Below are 15759 nucleotides of genomic sequence, written 5' to 3'. Positions count from 1 at the left end.
TGGTGTGCGCCTGTAATCCCCGCTACTCGGGAGGCTGAGGCAGGAGAATCGCTTGAAACTGAGAGGCAGAGGTTGCAGTGAGCCAAGATGGTGCCACTGCACTCCAGCCTGGGAGACAGAGTAAAACTCCATCTCAAACAGTAGTAATAATGTAGTCCCACCACTTTGGGAGGCCTAGACGAACCTAGCATACTCCACCCATCCAAGGTCTTTTCCTTCAGAGCCAGAGTCTACTGACCATGAGTTACATAATGAAACTTAAGGACTAGCAGTATGTGTCAGGATGGCCGAGTGGTCTAAGGCGCCAGACTCAAGTTACTGCTTCCCAAGTTTGGGGCTTCTGGTCTCCGCATGGAGGTGTGGGTTCGAATCCCACTTCTGACACACCCCTTTTGCCCCTTTCATCCTAGGATTGGGGGACCGGGCGCGGTGGTTTACGCCTGTAATCTCAGCACTTTGGGAGGCCGAGACGGGCGGATCTCCTGAGGTCAGGAGTTCGAGATCAGCCTGGCGAACATGGTGAAACCCTGTCTCTTCTAGAAATACAAAAAAAATCAGCCAGGCATGATGGCGCGCGCCTGTAGTCCCAGCTACTCGGGAGGCTGAGGCAAGAGAATCGCTTGAACCCAGGAGCCAGAGGCTGCAATCAGCCGAGATCGCGCCACTGCACTCCAGCCTGGGTGACAGAGTGAGACTCTGTCTCAAAAAATAATAATTTTAAATATTTTAGAGAGGTTACCTGTATGTTGGGAGAGAGGAAAGGGCTGTATGGTAGGCATGACAAAGAAAAACAACAAAACAGTAAGGGAAACAGAGAGAGAAAGAGAAAGATTTCGTTGACCAATAACAAAAATGAGCCATGGACAGTTTGATTAATTTACCTCTCCAAACCTGAAGTCTCTTCTTCCTCTCTTCCCGCCTCCATGATTAATTCCACCTTTTCACTCTTCTTCTCACCTCTGCACATTCACAAGCACCTACCACTCTTTCTTGCTCTAGAAACCTCTTAAAATGATAAAATTGTTAATTATTTTTCTCCATTCTCCACCTTCATCTTTTTCAACCATTCTTTTGAATTGAGACAGTTCATTTTTCTGTTACTGATTTTATTTCTGCTTCAAAGTATTCACAGCGTATTTTGGGCTAGGTGGGGAAACCGGAAAAGTAAAAATAAAAATCATGTATGACTTTTGTTTCTTTCTACAAAGCGCCTGCTTAGGATGCTGAATACTGAGCTTTGAGGGTCCCTCTAGCCAGGAAACTGTTACGGAGCTAGATAGAAACTTAGCACTGTTCTGAGTATTTGCCACTTTCCCTATTATTTCATTTTTGACTTAACCTGAAAGATAGCAACATAAAGTATTTTGATGACACTATTTTTAGCATCATTTAGAATAGCATCGGGCAAAATAATAAATACCGCTCTGAAAACCGGGAGCATACGCCACCCATCCGAGGTCTTTTCCTCCTTTGTCAGAGACCGAGTCTGCTGACCACGAGTTACATAATGAAACTTAAGGACTAGCAGCACGTGTCAGGATGGCCGAGTGGTCTAAGGCGCCAGACTCAAGTTACTGCTTCCCAAGTTTGGGGCTTCTGGTCTCCGCATGGAGGCGTGGGTTCGAATCCCACTTCTGACACACCTCTTTTGCCCCTTTCATCCTAGGATTGGGGGACCGGGCGCGGTGGTTTACACCTGTAATCTCAGCACTTTGGGAGGCCGAGACGGGCGGATCACCTGAGGTCAGGAGTTCGAGACCAGCTTTGCCAACATGGCGAAACCCCGTCTCTACTAAAAATACAAGAATTACCCGGCAGCAGTGGTGGGCGCCGGTAATCCCAATTACTTGAGAGGCGGAGGCAGGAGAATCGCTTAAACCCGGGAGGTGGAGGTTGCAGTGAGCCGAGATCGTGCCATTGCACTCTAGCCTTGGCGACCAAGCAAAACTCCCTCTCAAAAAGCCACACACACACACACACACAAAGCAAAAAACCACTAGGATTTGGGGGCTGAGCGGGGAGGATTGTTTGAGCCCAGGAGTTCCACCCCGTCTATACAAAAAATGAACGATGCGTGGTGGCGCGCCCCTGTAGTCCCAGCTACCTGGGTAGGAGAAAGGCTTGATCACGTGAGAGCCCAGGAGAGCGAAACTGCAGTGAGGTGAGTTGTATGATCGCGCCGCTGCACTCCAACCAGGGCGACAGAGCGAGTTCATTTCTAAAACAAACAAAAACAGGAGACAAGAGCTTGAGATACAGATTTTACCAAAATCATTTTGCAACTACCACCTTTCAGGAGCTGTCCCCAATGCTTCCGCCCACATTTTAACTTAACAAGCCCGTGAGTGGCACTTACATATTCCCTGTACAATTATTTTCAGCATCTTAATGGTTTCTGCAAGGGATAGGCTGGAGTATTATTGCACAATCATCTCGTTTCCTTCCTCAAGGTCAAACCACCACCACCTCTTCCCCCCACCCCCTTCCGCCTTTTTTCTTTCCATGTTTCCCCGTTCTTCCTCTCCCTCGCTTATCTAGATCCCCTTTGATTCTTTCTGTGGGTGATGGGAGAAGGGATGTGAAGTGAAGAGACAGGATGTAGGTTATTATGGGACGCACGTAAGAGAAATATAAGACCTTGATGGACGAACAGAGAGATCTTCATCTTGATTTAAAACTCTACCGAGTAAAAAATAAATAAATATGTGTATATGTGTGTGTATATATGTGTGTGTATATATATAAATATATATATAAATATATATATACACACACACACGAATCCCTCTTGCTTTATTAAGGTGGGAGACATACATCCAATATGTATGTCCAATTACATCCAATTACTTTCCATTCTGTTCCATAGTAATGCTTTCAATTACTGCCCCAAATTAGCAGCTTTCAGAAACTTCATTTCCTACAGAAATGAAACAACGAACATACACGCAGAAGACAATCCTGACATACTCAAATGTACTGGCAAGCAGCTATTGCAAGATCCTATTTTATGTACCCAACGATCAGGGGTGAATTGTTTGTCGTTGTTGTTGTTGTTGTTGTTGTTTTTGGTCTTCAAGTGGAGAACTTCAAATGTTGCTGAGAAATGCGAAGTCCTCCGTTCTTGTTTTTTGGTTAAAAGAATTTAAGCAAGAGACAAGCAACAACGAAGATACCATCTTAAGACAGTTTATTGCAAAAACGAAAATACACTGAAAGCTAAGTCAGAGCAGGCTGCTTGAAGGTGAGACGGCGCCAGCTGGCACTGGGGATACCCCCTTTTTGGGATTCTTTTTTAATTTTACTTTCATTTAAATTATTTATTTATTTATTTATTTTGAGACAGAATCCGGCTCTGGAGTGCAGTGGCGCGATCTCAGCTCACTGTAACCTCCGCCTGCCAGGCTCAAGTAATTCTCCTGCCGCAGCCTCCCGAGTAGCTGAGACTACTGGCAAGCGCCACTACACCCGGCTAATTTTTGTATTTTTAATACAGACGGGGTTTCACCACGTTGGCCAGACTAGTCTCCAACTCCTGGCCTTGTGATCCTCCCGCCTCGGCCTCCCAAAGTGCTGGGATTAGAGGAGTGAGCCACCGCGCCTGGCCGGGAGTCTTATATGTTTATTCAAAAAGTGGCAGGCAGGAGGAGGTGTTACTAGTAAGCATGTTTTGGGTGATCCTCTGGGTGCACATGCGCTGTGGCTATACATGCTAGTACATACATTGCATGTCTCATTAACATCTTAAATCTCCCTCCAGGGGTGTGTTTTTTACTATTATAATGAGCAAAAGGTTACTTCTGGAGCAAGCAAAACTGGAGCAAACCGTACTCCGCTTGCCTCCATGGCATGGAAAGTCCCTTGTGGAGTTGTTAGTTCCTGCTTGAGCCAGATAAGTTCAACTGCAAGAAGGGTCCAAGGACTCTTGAAGTCTCAGATGCGGATGATATGTCAACTGTCATGGCCCCCTTCCTAGGTGTGACAGATATGTAGGCCAACCTGGAGCCCACCTCCCTGTTCATATTTAACTTGTTTATTGTTATTATTTTGAGACAGAGTGTCGCTCTGTCGTTCAGGCGGTAGGGCAGTGGTGCGATCTCGGCTCACTGCAACCTCCGCCTCGAAGGTTCAAGTGATTCTCTTGCCTCAGCCTCTCGAGTAGCTGAGATTACAGGCTGCCACAACCACGCCCAGCTAAAACCCGACGGGGTTTCACCATGTTGAGCAGCCTGGTCTTGAGTGATCTGCTCGCCTCGGGATCCAAAGTGCTGTATTACAGGCGTGAGCCGCTGCGCCCGGCCAAACCCAGCATTGTTTTAAAGGCAAAGTGCAATAGTAGCAAACATAAGCCTCTTGAATCAGATATATGTGTTTAAATTCAAACTCCATCACTTCCGAAAGTAAAATGTATGGTGTTTTATTTTATTTAGATCATTTGTGAAACTTTTCTTCATCTGCAAATGTAGGGAAAATTCTTCAAAATTCTTTGGGTATTGTAAGGGCGCAGTGGCTCACGCCTGTAATTCCAGCACTTTGGGAGGCCGAGGCGGGAGAATTACCTGAGGTCAGGAGTTCGAGACCAGCTTAGTCAATGTGGTGAAACCTTGTCTCCACAAAATTACAAAAATTAACCAGGCATGGTGGCGTGCGCCTGTAATCTCAGCTAGCCTACTTGGGAGGCTGAGGCAGGAGAATCACATCCGGGAGGCAGAGGCAACAGTGAGCCGAGATCGCGCCATTGCACTCCAGCCTGGGCTACAGGGCAAGACTACGTCTCAAAAAAAAAATTTTTTTTTTTGTTTTAAATCCTTTGGGGCCTGGGCGCGGTGGCTCACACCTGTAATCCCAGCACTTTGGGGGGCCGAGGCGGGCGAATCACGAGGTAAGGAGATCGAGACCACGATGAAACCCTGTCTCTACCAAAAAAAAAAAAAAAAAAAAAAAAAAAAAAAAAAAAATTAGCCAGGCGCGGTGGCGGGCGCCTGTAGTCCCAGCTACTCGGAAGGTTGAGGCAGGAGAATGGCGTGAACCCCGGAGGCGGAGTTTGCAGTAAGCCGAGATCGCACCACTGCACTCCAGCCTGGGCTACAGAGCGAGACTCCGTTAAAAAAAAAAAAAAAAAAAAAAATCCTTTAGGGATTAAAAATAATTTACGTAAATACTTTCCCTAGCAAACCATGTCTCTTGAGCAGTTGCTCAAGAGAGCATTCAGCTTCGTATTTCTATTTGCTGCCTCTGGCATTTTTACCGATTTGCAACAACTCAAATTCTCTGCTGTATCGCCATTTCTGGACCAAGGAGTCCTACCTTCCAAACACTTTAGAAAATGTGCTCGGAGTCCCTTTTTCTCTAACAATTAAAATATTTCAAACTTATACCTCACACCCCATCATGTGCTCGTCATCCAGCACTTGACATCCCCGTCAGGACTTCTTTCTTCCTCTTTTGAACCCCCAAAATGTTCTGGTGTTATCAGCCACAAGGAAAACCGAAAACCTGACTTTCATACAAATATAACATGAATGTAGTGTTTAAGATTTCATATATCTCGCTAATTACTAAGTAAATTGGGAAAACCCCTTAAAAGATGAATTTGAAGAACCAACAACACACATTAGAAAGGCTGAAAATTGTATCTCAACTGAGTAAAATCTTAGGGTTAATGTAGACATGAATCACTTGAATTATTATCACTTTTCTATAACTTAACTTCTACCATCACAGAGCTTAGCCTAGTGAATAGAAAGTCAAAGGTGCATAGCTCTAAAAAAATCAGATACTTGCTAGAGGGTCTGCCAGACAACGCCAAGCACATCACTGAAAGGAAGGACCCAGTAATTTTTGTTGTCGATTTTTAAGTCTGACAATTCTTTCTGACACATATGACACCTTATAAAAGTTGCTTCAAAGTAAACATGGGAGAGTGTTAAAGGAGATGGAGTCTTGTTGTTTGTTTGTTTGTTTGTTTTGAGGTTATTTAGTTCTGACCTTAGTCTTCAGTTTGTCCATTTATACAACTGGGTGTGTATATATTTAATTTTACCGTTGTGGTCAGGCGGAACATTTAAAAATCTTTTATGTTTTCCTTGGTTTACATTCTTTCTAATGGACTCTTTATATTTCCAACGTGAATAAAAATGAATGTATTATTTTACTTTTGTTCTGAATCTTTCTTCTATATCTCCCTACTTGATTATTTTTACTTAAAATATCAGATGTATTTTGTGGTGTGAAGGGACTCCAAAATCAGCAAGGTCCGAATAAAGAATTTATTTTCCTTTTTTTTTGTTTTGTTTTGTTTTTTGAGACGGAGTCTTGCTCTGTCGCCCGGGCTGGAATGCAGTGGTGCCATCTCGGCTCACGGCAAGCTCCACCTCCCGGGTTCCACGCCATTCTCCTGCCTCAGCCTCCCGAGTAGCTGGGACTACAGGTGTCCGCCACCACGCCTGGGTATTTTTTTTTGTATTTTTAGTAGCGAGGGGTTTCACCGTGTTAGCCAGGGTGGTCTCCATCTCCCGACCTCGTGATCCGCCCGTCTCCGCACCCGGCCCCGACTAAGGTATTTCTTAGGCTCAATATAATGTGCCAGTCAGTTGAGATGGTCAAAATCTAGCAGACCAGAGATATTCTCAAGATTATTAAAGACCCCAGAATTTGATTCAAGTAACTAACTCCATATTAATCTCTTCGGGGAAATTTTTGAAGCTTTCACTTGTAAAGATGTCTTTTAGGATAGAGAGCAGTATCAATATATTTTCTACAAACTCTATCAATGTACTTGAAAGAAGTCATTTTAAGAGCTCCTGAAGAGACCCTTTATACCATAAAAATGGTAGTTTGTGATGACACCTGTCTGCGCAAAAGTCACATAATTGTCTTGTAAGCTAGGGGTCAGTGGAATAAAATATCTGATGCCCACTGGCACCCAAATCCTATGAAATCAGTTTGTCTAGTGGGGGTAGAAGCCTACAAAAATTGGTACAGTTAGCCCTCCATGTCTGTGGGTTTTACATCTGTTGATTAAACCAATTGTGGATCAAAAAAATATATATTTTTTAAAAAGGATGGTTGCATCTATACTAAACATTACAGATTCTTATATTCTTGTCATTTTCCCTAATCAATACAGTTTAACAATTATTTACATAGCATGTACCTTGTATTTTAGGTATTATAAGTAATCTAGAGATAATTTAATGTATACAGGAGGTTGTGCGTAGGTCATATGCAAATACTACTCCATTTTACATAAGGAACTTGAGCGTGCATGGATTCTGGTATCCGTGGGAGATCCTAAATTAATCTCCCACAGATACCAAGGTACGACTCTAGTTTTAAAGATCCTGAAGTGTGATTCTAATGTGCAAAGTTTGAGAACCACTGTTCTAGGCCATTTCCGTATCATTGGTTACTCTATTTTTTAAAAAAATGTAGAATGCTTCACAAATTTGTATGTCATCCTGCACAGGGGCCATGCTAATCTTCTCTGTATAGTTCCAATTTTTGTATATGTGCTGTCAAAGTGAACACAACTCTAATTGTTGCTTGCTTACATACAGTTTTTCATTATATATAAACAATCAAAGCCAATTTTTATAGTGTGAAGAAAACCCCTTATCATATAGTATAAGTCATATTTAACGTTACCCTCAAACAACGACTAAAGTAACTGTGTTTCTTCCCTAACAACAAGAATGCCAAAATGGGACGGGTGCAGTGGCTCACTCTTGTAATCCCAGCACTTTGGGAGGCAGAGATGGGCGGGTCACCTGAGGTCAGAAGTTTGAGACCAGTCTGGCCAACATGGTGAAACCCCGTCTCCACCAAAAATATTTTAAAAATTAGCTGGGCGTGGTGGCAGGTGCCTGTGATCCCAGCTACTCAGGAGGCTGAGGCAGGAGAATCGCATGAACCCGGGAGGCAGAGGTTGCAGTGAGCCAAGATTGCACCATTGCACTCCAGCCTGGGTGACAGAGCCAGACTCTGTCTCAAAATAAAAATAAAAATATATTTTAAAAAAGGAATACCAAAATGTACAGTGAAGATAGTGTTTTAAATCTTGCCCTGGCACTGTGGCTCACGCCTGTAATCCCAACATTTTGGGAAGCCGAGGTGGGCAGATCACCTGAGGTCAGCAGTTCGAGACCAGCCTGGCCAATATGGTGAAGCCCCATCTCTATCAAAAATACAAAAAATTGGCCGGGCGCGGTGGCTCAAGCCTGTAATCCCAGCACTTTGGGAGGCCGAGACGGGCGGATCACGAGGTCAGGAGATCGAGACCATCCTGGCTAACACGGTGAAACCCCGTCTCTACTAAAAATACAAAAAACTAGCCGGGCGAGGTGGCGGGCGCCTGTAGTCCCAGCTACTCGGGAGGCTGAGGCAGGAGAATGGCGTAAACCCGGGAGGCGGAGCTTGCAGTGAGCTGAGATCCGGCCACTGCAGTCCAGCCCGGGCTACAGAGCAAGACTCCGTCTCAAAAAAAAAAAAAAAAAAAAAAAAAAAAAAAAATTAGCTGGGTGTGGTAGTAGGCGCCTGTAATCCCAGCTACTCAGGAGGCTGAGGCAGGAGAATCGCTTGAACCGGGGAGGAAGAGGTTGAAGTGAGCCGAGATCGCACCAATGCACTCCAGCCTGGGCGATAAGAGCAAAACTCCATCTCAAAAACAGACAAACAAAAAAAGCAAAAACAACACCACCACCAAAGCTTATAAAAATGTGAGTATTTTGATTGGCATCTTTCATAGCTCAAATTTATTAAATTATGTGTTATTTATATATAAAAAGCAAAACACATGGTGTTGGTGTTAAGGAAAACATTATTTATGGCAATTGTTAAAGATAGTAAGGAAAACTTTACTATAAGGGGATTTTGCAGTAGGTGAGAGAGACTGGACTCAACTTTGCATATAACAATGAAAAGTGGGAATTTATAGCCAAGGATCAGGGTGGGGAGATGAGGTCAGTGGATGGAAAATTACTGAAAGGAAACATCACAGGTAAGGGGGTTTCTGGTTAACCTGGCCTGATAGAATTCTTGAAGGCAGGCCAAGGAGATGATATCACTGGAGCATGGTGGAGAATGAGGATCCTGATCAGATATGAATGATGATCAGATAATAGAGGATGAGGGATTCTGGCTAAACTGACTTAGCACGATTATTGTTAAAAGTGGGCAATGCAGAGCTACAAACATGTAAGTTCAAAAGTCGGGGACTTAGTTGAGAAGAGCCTTCAGAGGAACCTGACTAGAGTTTGGTCATGAAGAAATCTTTGTCACTGCTCAAAAAAAGTCTGATAAGTAATTAAATTATTAGAGGTTATTTGATATATTATCTAAATGTGTTAGTAATTTAAATGATTTGACATCTTTTCTGACTTGAATTTTATAAAATTTAGATAATGTAAAAATAGAAACTTACAGCAATGTTAAGCATTGGGGTTTCAAAATGAAGCCTCCAAATTCTTACCTTGAGGACTCCAAGCTCCACCTTTATTTTTAGTTTTAGTTTTTTTGGAGTCTCGCTCTGTCGCCCAGCCTGGAGTGCAGTAGCACGACTTGGCACACTGCAACCTCTGCCTCCCGGTTTCAAGCAGTTCTCCTGCCTCAGCTTGCCGAGTAGCTGAGATTACAGGCATGCGCCAGCACGCCTGGCTAACTTTTTTGTGTTTTTAGTAGAGACGAGGTTTCACCATATTGGTCAGGCTGGTCTCGAACTCCTGACCTCGCGATCCATCCGCCTCAACCTCCCACAGTGCTGGGATTATAGATGTGAGCCACCGTGCCGGGCCACCAGGGTCTGATTTTTCAAGTGTGAAAACAAGATAGTAAAGAAGCCTGAGGGGAGCCCAGCAAAGAGAACCAAACATCGCTGAAATTTGGGAAGCAGGACCAGCTATATAATTTGTAGGGCCCAGTGAAAAATTAAAATGAGGGAGCCCTGGTTCAAAAAGCAGGGAGACAACGCTGTTGTAATTATTAATGTATACTGATATGGGTGTGAGCTACAGGCTCACTGCCACCAAGACGCCCTCCCAACTCACCTGGGCACTGCCAGGCTGCCAGCCAGTGTCAGGAATGACAGCCATTATGCCACACCCCAGAAACCCCGGGATTAGGCTGCAGGAACTTAATCCCTCTTCTGTAGACCCCCTAGGGGGCTTTACTGCTGGAGGCAGGTGGGGAAGAGGGGTCGGGAAAGAGAGTGGGGAAGGATGTCAGTTAGTAGGGCTAATTCGCTTCTGAAAACCCATCGAGGGGAGGCAGAGCTCTTGGGAGCCAACTCTTGGGCAGAACTCTTGGGAGTCAACTGACCCCCATGCCTAAGCTTGCTACATTGTCATGTTGGCTATAGCTTACAAAACACAAGTTTAAGGATAAAACTATTGAGAACTTCAAGAGAGCCATTACAAAACGTTAAACCCCAAGAGTAGGGCTGAGTGTGTAGGGATGCTCGGGGGATGGTGGTAAGTTGTACGACTCCATAGATCTCAGGCCTGTGAAGCCCATCCCACTGGGGAGCTTAAATTGTACTCAGGATCTTTAAAATGGCTTTGCGCAATTCCTTGGCTGGAAGAACCAAGACTGACAAAAACGGGTCCACAGACACACCTAGAACGCGATCTGAGCCTCAGTTTTCCGATCCAGTGTCCAAAGGCCAAGTGGTCAACACACACACGCTCTTCTTATAGTTAGGAATACCCATTACGATCTTTGTGAAAAAAGTTTCATTGTAGTGGGGGACACAGAAAACTGAATCTTCTTTGAGTTGGCATGTCGTCTCCACGTCTCCCTCAATTCTGCGAGCAAAGATTTTCGGAAGTACATGCATTTCCTTCTCTTCGGTTCGCTGCATCTTCAGTTTCTCCTTAGTCTCTCCAACCTGGCCGAGGACAGGGCCTCACGACCACACAGTGCCCCTGCCTTACCAGGGATACGGAGGAGCCAAGGTGTTCCAAATTACAGACAGTGTGTGCACTATAGAAGGCGCGGAAAACAAACAAACAAACAAACAAACAAGCAAACAAACCCTGAGTTCTAATTCCAACCCTAGAAGTCAGTGTATGAGAGCCTAATGGGTTGAATGTCAAGTTCCTGAGAACGGCTTTCAATAGGTTTTCTTAAGTTGCAAAGGAGCAAACAACAAGTCCTAGGTGACTATGTTGAGAAGGAAACGTGAGACAACTCGAGGATGAAAGGCAGACTAGAGAAAATAAATAGATAAAGAAGAAAAAAATATATTGACACAACTGGACAGCGGTATTAGGAGATGTATAAGTTACTTGGATAAAAGACACAACAGTCTAGAGGGGCAGCAGAGTGGCGCAGCGGAAGCGTGCTGGGCCCATAACCCAGAGGTCGATGGATCGAAACCATCCTCTGCTAACTTCACGTTTTTTTCCTCCAAAACGTTGGATCTGGCACTCGTCAGAGGTGCTTTAACACCTGCCATGAGTGACTGAAGACCTACTGTGACTGAGGGAGTAAGCTCTGTTTTAACTGCCTGGTCCTTTCTGAAACCTAGTGATCCACTTTGAAAGATCAGAAGCACAGGCGGAGAAATGAGTGAATCTGCAAATGGGAGGTCTGAAAAATAAGGTGGTAGAGGAGCAGAGATTGGTGTGGAGAAGAAGGGAAAGACTGAGGAAGAGGTGAAGAAAAAGAGCAAAAAATGAAGACTAGGTTGGGCGACCGGGAAAAAGATATTACAAAACTCTTGGAGAAGTGGATTTTGAAGGAGGTAATTCCCCAGACAGAAGCGGGTGTCACATGTATGTTGCTCTGGCATTACGATTCCAGGAAACCTCATCTCTGAAGAGCTAGGAAAACACCGGAGGAAACAACGGGAATTGAACTACTTTCCTTGCGCCATAACTTAATCTTTCTTTACCCAAATGTTTTATTCGTCTGAAATTTCTTCCCACTTATTGAAGTCATTGTTGAAATGCGTACTTTCTGCCTCCAACCTTCTGGTAAGCTGATGAAGAAGCCCGAGAGTCCGCTCTAAAGCGCCTTTACCAGCCAGCTACGATCTCTAAGGGCTCCTGTGTGCAGTAATGAGTTGCACACGGTAGTGGGAATATTCACTACCGAAGGGGTCCCACTCTATTCTGAGCCCGATTTTCTTCATTTCCCCTATAATAAATACTACACAATAATTTCATATTTAACGCATGAACAGTTTGAGGGTTAAATGAATGCTCAATATAATAAAGCTTGGCTGCAGTGCTGAGGCACCGGTATATGACCAGAACGCTTGGAAGACCCAAGTAATTACCGAAATCATGAGCCTTATTAGCACTTCCTAGTGCAGCGGAGGTAGCAGCGGAGAGCCTGGATAGCTCAGTCGGTAGAGCATCAGACTTTTAATCTGAGGGTCCAGGGTTCAAGTCCCTGTTCAGGCGAAAATTACTAGTTTTACTTCAGTTAGGTCTAAATCCCAGCCCATTTGGGAACGTCTTGTGAGGAGAAGGAAATTATCACAAAGGCTGAAACAGACAAAGGCATCACTTTCTTCTTTAAATTATCCTTTCCCAATATTATTTGAAACATATCCCCAATATTTCAAGAGAAGTGGAAAAGGACATGATATAAAAATAATAAACTGGTGATGGAATGACTGGGAAATGGACCATTTTAAAACTCCCTTGAAATGGTTCATTATTCCAGGCATGGGGGGGAGCAGTTTGGAAGGTCTTGATTAAAATGCAAAATCTTTAAGAGCAGTGACCTTTGCATAGTGTGTCTCTGTGGTTCCTTGGAGTTTAGACCAGCTCTTCTTTCACAAAAAATTTGACCACTTTGCAACAGTTCCCAGTTGAAAAACTCATTTCCAAACACTTTCTGAAATAGTATTTTCTGTGTTTACATTATTTCTATCATTATCCCGGGATTTGGATTATGGTTAATGACCCTGATCATGGGCTTCTAGGACATGGCTTCTGTGGGCAGTGTGCTGAATCTGCTAAACCACGCCACTATGAAGGTACTAAGAGTTCAAAATTGTTGACAGTTTTTTTGTCTTGTCACTTTTGTCTTGAGCCTGACAATATTCAGTCCAAACACTGCATTTGGGTCCATTTTGTAAGATCTCGCCCTTTCTTTTTTCAGTTATATGATTCATTTGAAGTAATTAGGTCCATTTTGACTCTTTTCCCTGACCTTGCTTTTTATTTTATTTTATTTTATTTTTTTGAGACGGAATTTCACTCTTGTCGCCAAGGCTGGAGTGCAATGGCGTGATCTTGGTTCCCTGCAACACCCACTTCCCGGGTTCAAGTGGTTCTCCTGTCTCAGCCTCCCAAGTAGCTGGGATTACAGGAGCGCCACCATGCCAGGCTAATTTTTGTATTTTTAATAGAGACGGGGTTTCACCATGTTGGCCAGGCTTTGAACTCCTGACCTCAGGCGATCCGCCCGCCTCGGCCTCCCAAATTGCTGGGATTACAGGCATGAGCCACTGTGCCCGGCATATTTTAGTTTTTGTATATAGTTAAAACATAACATCATTTTAAAAGTTAGAACTATGCAAAAGAGATATACTCGAAGAAATACCACTTCCCTTCATTGCTTCTTTTTCTTTCCTTCTCCATCTTTTTCAACTCATTCTCATCTACCGCCTATAGGTAATCCACCTTACCAGTTTCTTTTTTTATCCTTCCTGTACCTCCTTTGAATAAGCAGGCAGATACATACTTTTTTATTTATTTATTTTATTTTATTTTTTTGAGACCAGTCTGGAGTGCAATGGCGCCATCTCGGCTCCTGCAACCTCCACCTCCCCGGTTCAAGCGATTCTCCTGTCTCAGCCTCCTGAGTAGCTGGGATTACAGGCACGCGCCACCAGGCCTGGGTAATTTTTGTATTTTTGCTAGAGACAGGGTTTCACCATGTTGGTCAGGCTGGTCTCCAACTCCTGACCTTGTGACCCAACCACCTCGGCCTCCCAAAGTGCCGGGATTACAAGTGTGAGCCACTGCGCCCAGCGATACATACTTTATAAAATGTCCTCTTCTTTTTCAGACTAAAGATATTATACTATATTGTGTGTATATATTGATTTACAGTATATAGATATTGATTTGCTTTACTTTTTTTGCTTAGCAATATATGTTAGAAATCTCTCCATGTCAGTTCATAGAGATCTTTTGTACAGCTGCATAAGTACTCCACTGTGCGGAAGTAACAATCTAGTCATTCTTTTATGCTTAAGCATTTAGGTTGTTCAAAAAATTTTGCAATTACAAACAATGCTGCAATGAGTAAATATTCTTATGAATATTTTCATTTTGTCGATGTAGATTTTCAGGGTAAATTGTTAGACTTGGGATTGTTGGGTGAAATGATTAAGATATATATAATTTTGTTAGACATAGTCTAATTCCCCTTCATAAAGCTTGTATTCATATCAATGTGCTTCCTTACCAGAAATAAATGACACTACTTGTTCCCTGTATGCATTGACATACTTTTAAAATTTTTACCAATCTGATAGCAGAGAAATAGTATCTTCATGTAGTTTCAATTTGCAATTCTTTATTACAGAATTTAAACATATTTTCATATGTGCAAATATATGTATTAATTATCTGTTAATGTTTTTGCCCATTTTACTATAAAGTTTTCTTTTCTTCAATTGTTGAAAAATGTTTCTTCAATTGTTGAAAAATGTTTCTGTATTAAGGATATTAACTCCTTATCTGTGATACACATTGCAAATAGTCTCCCTGCCCCCATTCCCACCATTTGCTAACTCTCTTTAGAGTCTGCTTGTCATGTTTCTTTGTACCATATTTTTAGGTACTTAAAGCTATTAAATTTTCTTTTATTATATCTACAGTTTAACTTATAATTAGGAAACTCTATATCCAGGCTATAAGGGAATTCACACATGACTGTTTTTAATACTTGTAGGTTTTCAGTGTTTGCACTTAGATCACTGATTCATTTGGAATTTATTCTTGCATAAAGAGTGAGAGCTGAATTTCATTTTAGCTCTAATTGACTAACAAGCTGTTCCTGAACTACTTGTCAAAAAGTCTGTCTTTGCACCTATGGCTTGAAATACATGCTTTATAAAATATTAAATACCCATATGTGATTTTTTTTTTTACTTCTGTTTACTTCTGGACTTTGTATTCCATTACTAGACTGTCTATTCACTTGTGAATGATACAGTGCTTTAATTATGGATGCATGAAGAGTATATTTTAATATCTGATGGGGCTACCCCTCTCCACGGTATCAAGGCTCCATTCTCATAGCTTCCAGGAGTGTTGACTGCTAAAATGTCATTTCACCTCCAGGAACAGCGCCTCTGCCAAAGATTGTACTCTCTCAGGACTAGACTCTCTCTGGGGCAAACAGTATCCAGTGACCACAGTTTTGCTTCAATTTGGGACAGTTCTGAAGGGCATCCTACCAGAGCTCCCATGGCTTGGCTGAAGCCTCTGCTGTAACTGTTTGGCAGTTTTACTTTTTCCTCTCTCCAGTTCTGCTTTTCTCTCATTCTTATATTTTCTTCTGTGTTCTCTGTAATAAATTTTGTGCACATAATCTCTCTCAGATAATCTGTTTCTTGGGAACCCAAACTAAGTCACTCTCTGAGACACAGTCTTGGCTTCAACATTATTTTCTTTTTATTGGTAGAAATATTGTTTCCTTTTTATTAAGTCTACAAGTTTTCCTTTGGTTACTGCTTTAGTGCTATTGTATGGAGTCTGCTACATAATATTAGAGAATGGGGATGACTTTTAACGAGCA

At 42.9% G+C, this 15759-nt stretch overlaps 5 non-coding genes across 5 annotated transcripts; 4 read left to right on the top strand and 1 right to left on the bottom strand.

The window, feature by feature from the left end:
- The first annotated feature begins 277 nt into the window (after nucleotides 1-277).
- Nucleotides 278-384, top strand: TRNAL-CAA (transfer RNA leucine (anticodon CAA)). The gene is made up of 2 exons: nucleotides 278-315; nucleotides 339-384. It is a non-coding gene; the product is annotated as a tRNA-Leu (tRNA).
- A 1149-nt stretch (nucleotides 385-1533) lies between these two features.
- On the top strand, nucleotides 1534-1640 carry TRNAL-CAA (transfer RNA leucine (anticodon CAA)). Its single transcript has 2 exons — nucleotides 1534-1571; nucleotides 1595-1640. It is a non-coding gene; the product is annotated as a tRNA-Leu (tRNA).
- A 5781-nt stretch (nucleotides 1641-7421) lies between these two features.
- On the bottom strand, nucleotides 7422-7527 carry LOC119626906 (U6 spliceosomal RNA). The gene has a single exon (XR_005243084.1). It is a non-coding gene; the product is annotated as a U6 spliceosomal RNA (small nuclear RNA).
- A 3783-nt stretch (nucleotides 7528-11310) lies between these two features.
- On the top strand, nucleotides 11311-11382 carry TRNAM-CAU (transfer RNA methionine (anticodon CAU)). The gene has a single exon. It is a non-coding gene; the product is annotated as a tRNA-Met (tRNA).
- Nucleotides 11383-12328: 946 nt separating this feature from the next.
- TRNAK-UUU (transfer RNA lysine (anticodon UUU)) lies at nucleotides 12329-12401 on the top strand. The gene has a single exon. It is a non-coding gene; the product is annotated as a tRNA-Lys (tRNA).
- The last annotated feature ends 3358 nt before the right edge of the window (nucleotides 12402-15759 follow it).

Source organism: Chlorocebus sabaeus, chromosome 17, assembly GCF_047675955.1.
Source record: "Chlorocebus sabaeus isolate Y175 chromosome 17, mChlSab1.0.hap1, whole genome shotgun sequence".
NCBI classification, from domain to species: Eukaryota; Metazoa; Chordata; class Mammalia; order Primates; family Cercopithecidae; genus Chlorocebus; species Chlorocebus sabaeus.
Note: the sequence above shows the minus strand (reverse complement) of the source record. Positions and strands in the feature narration are given on the sequence as shown.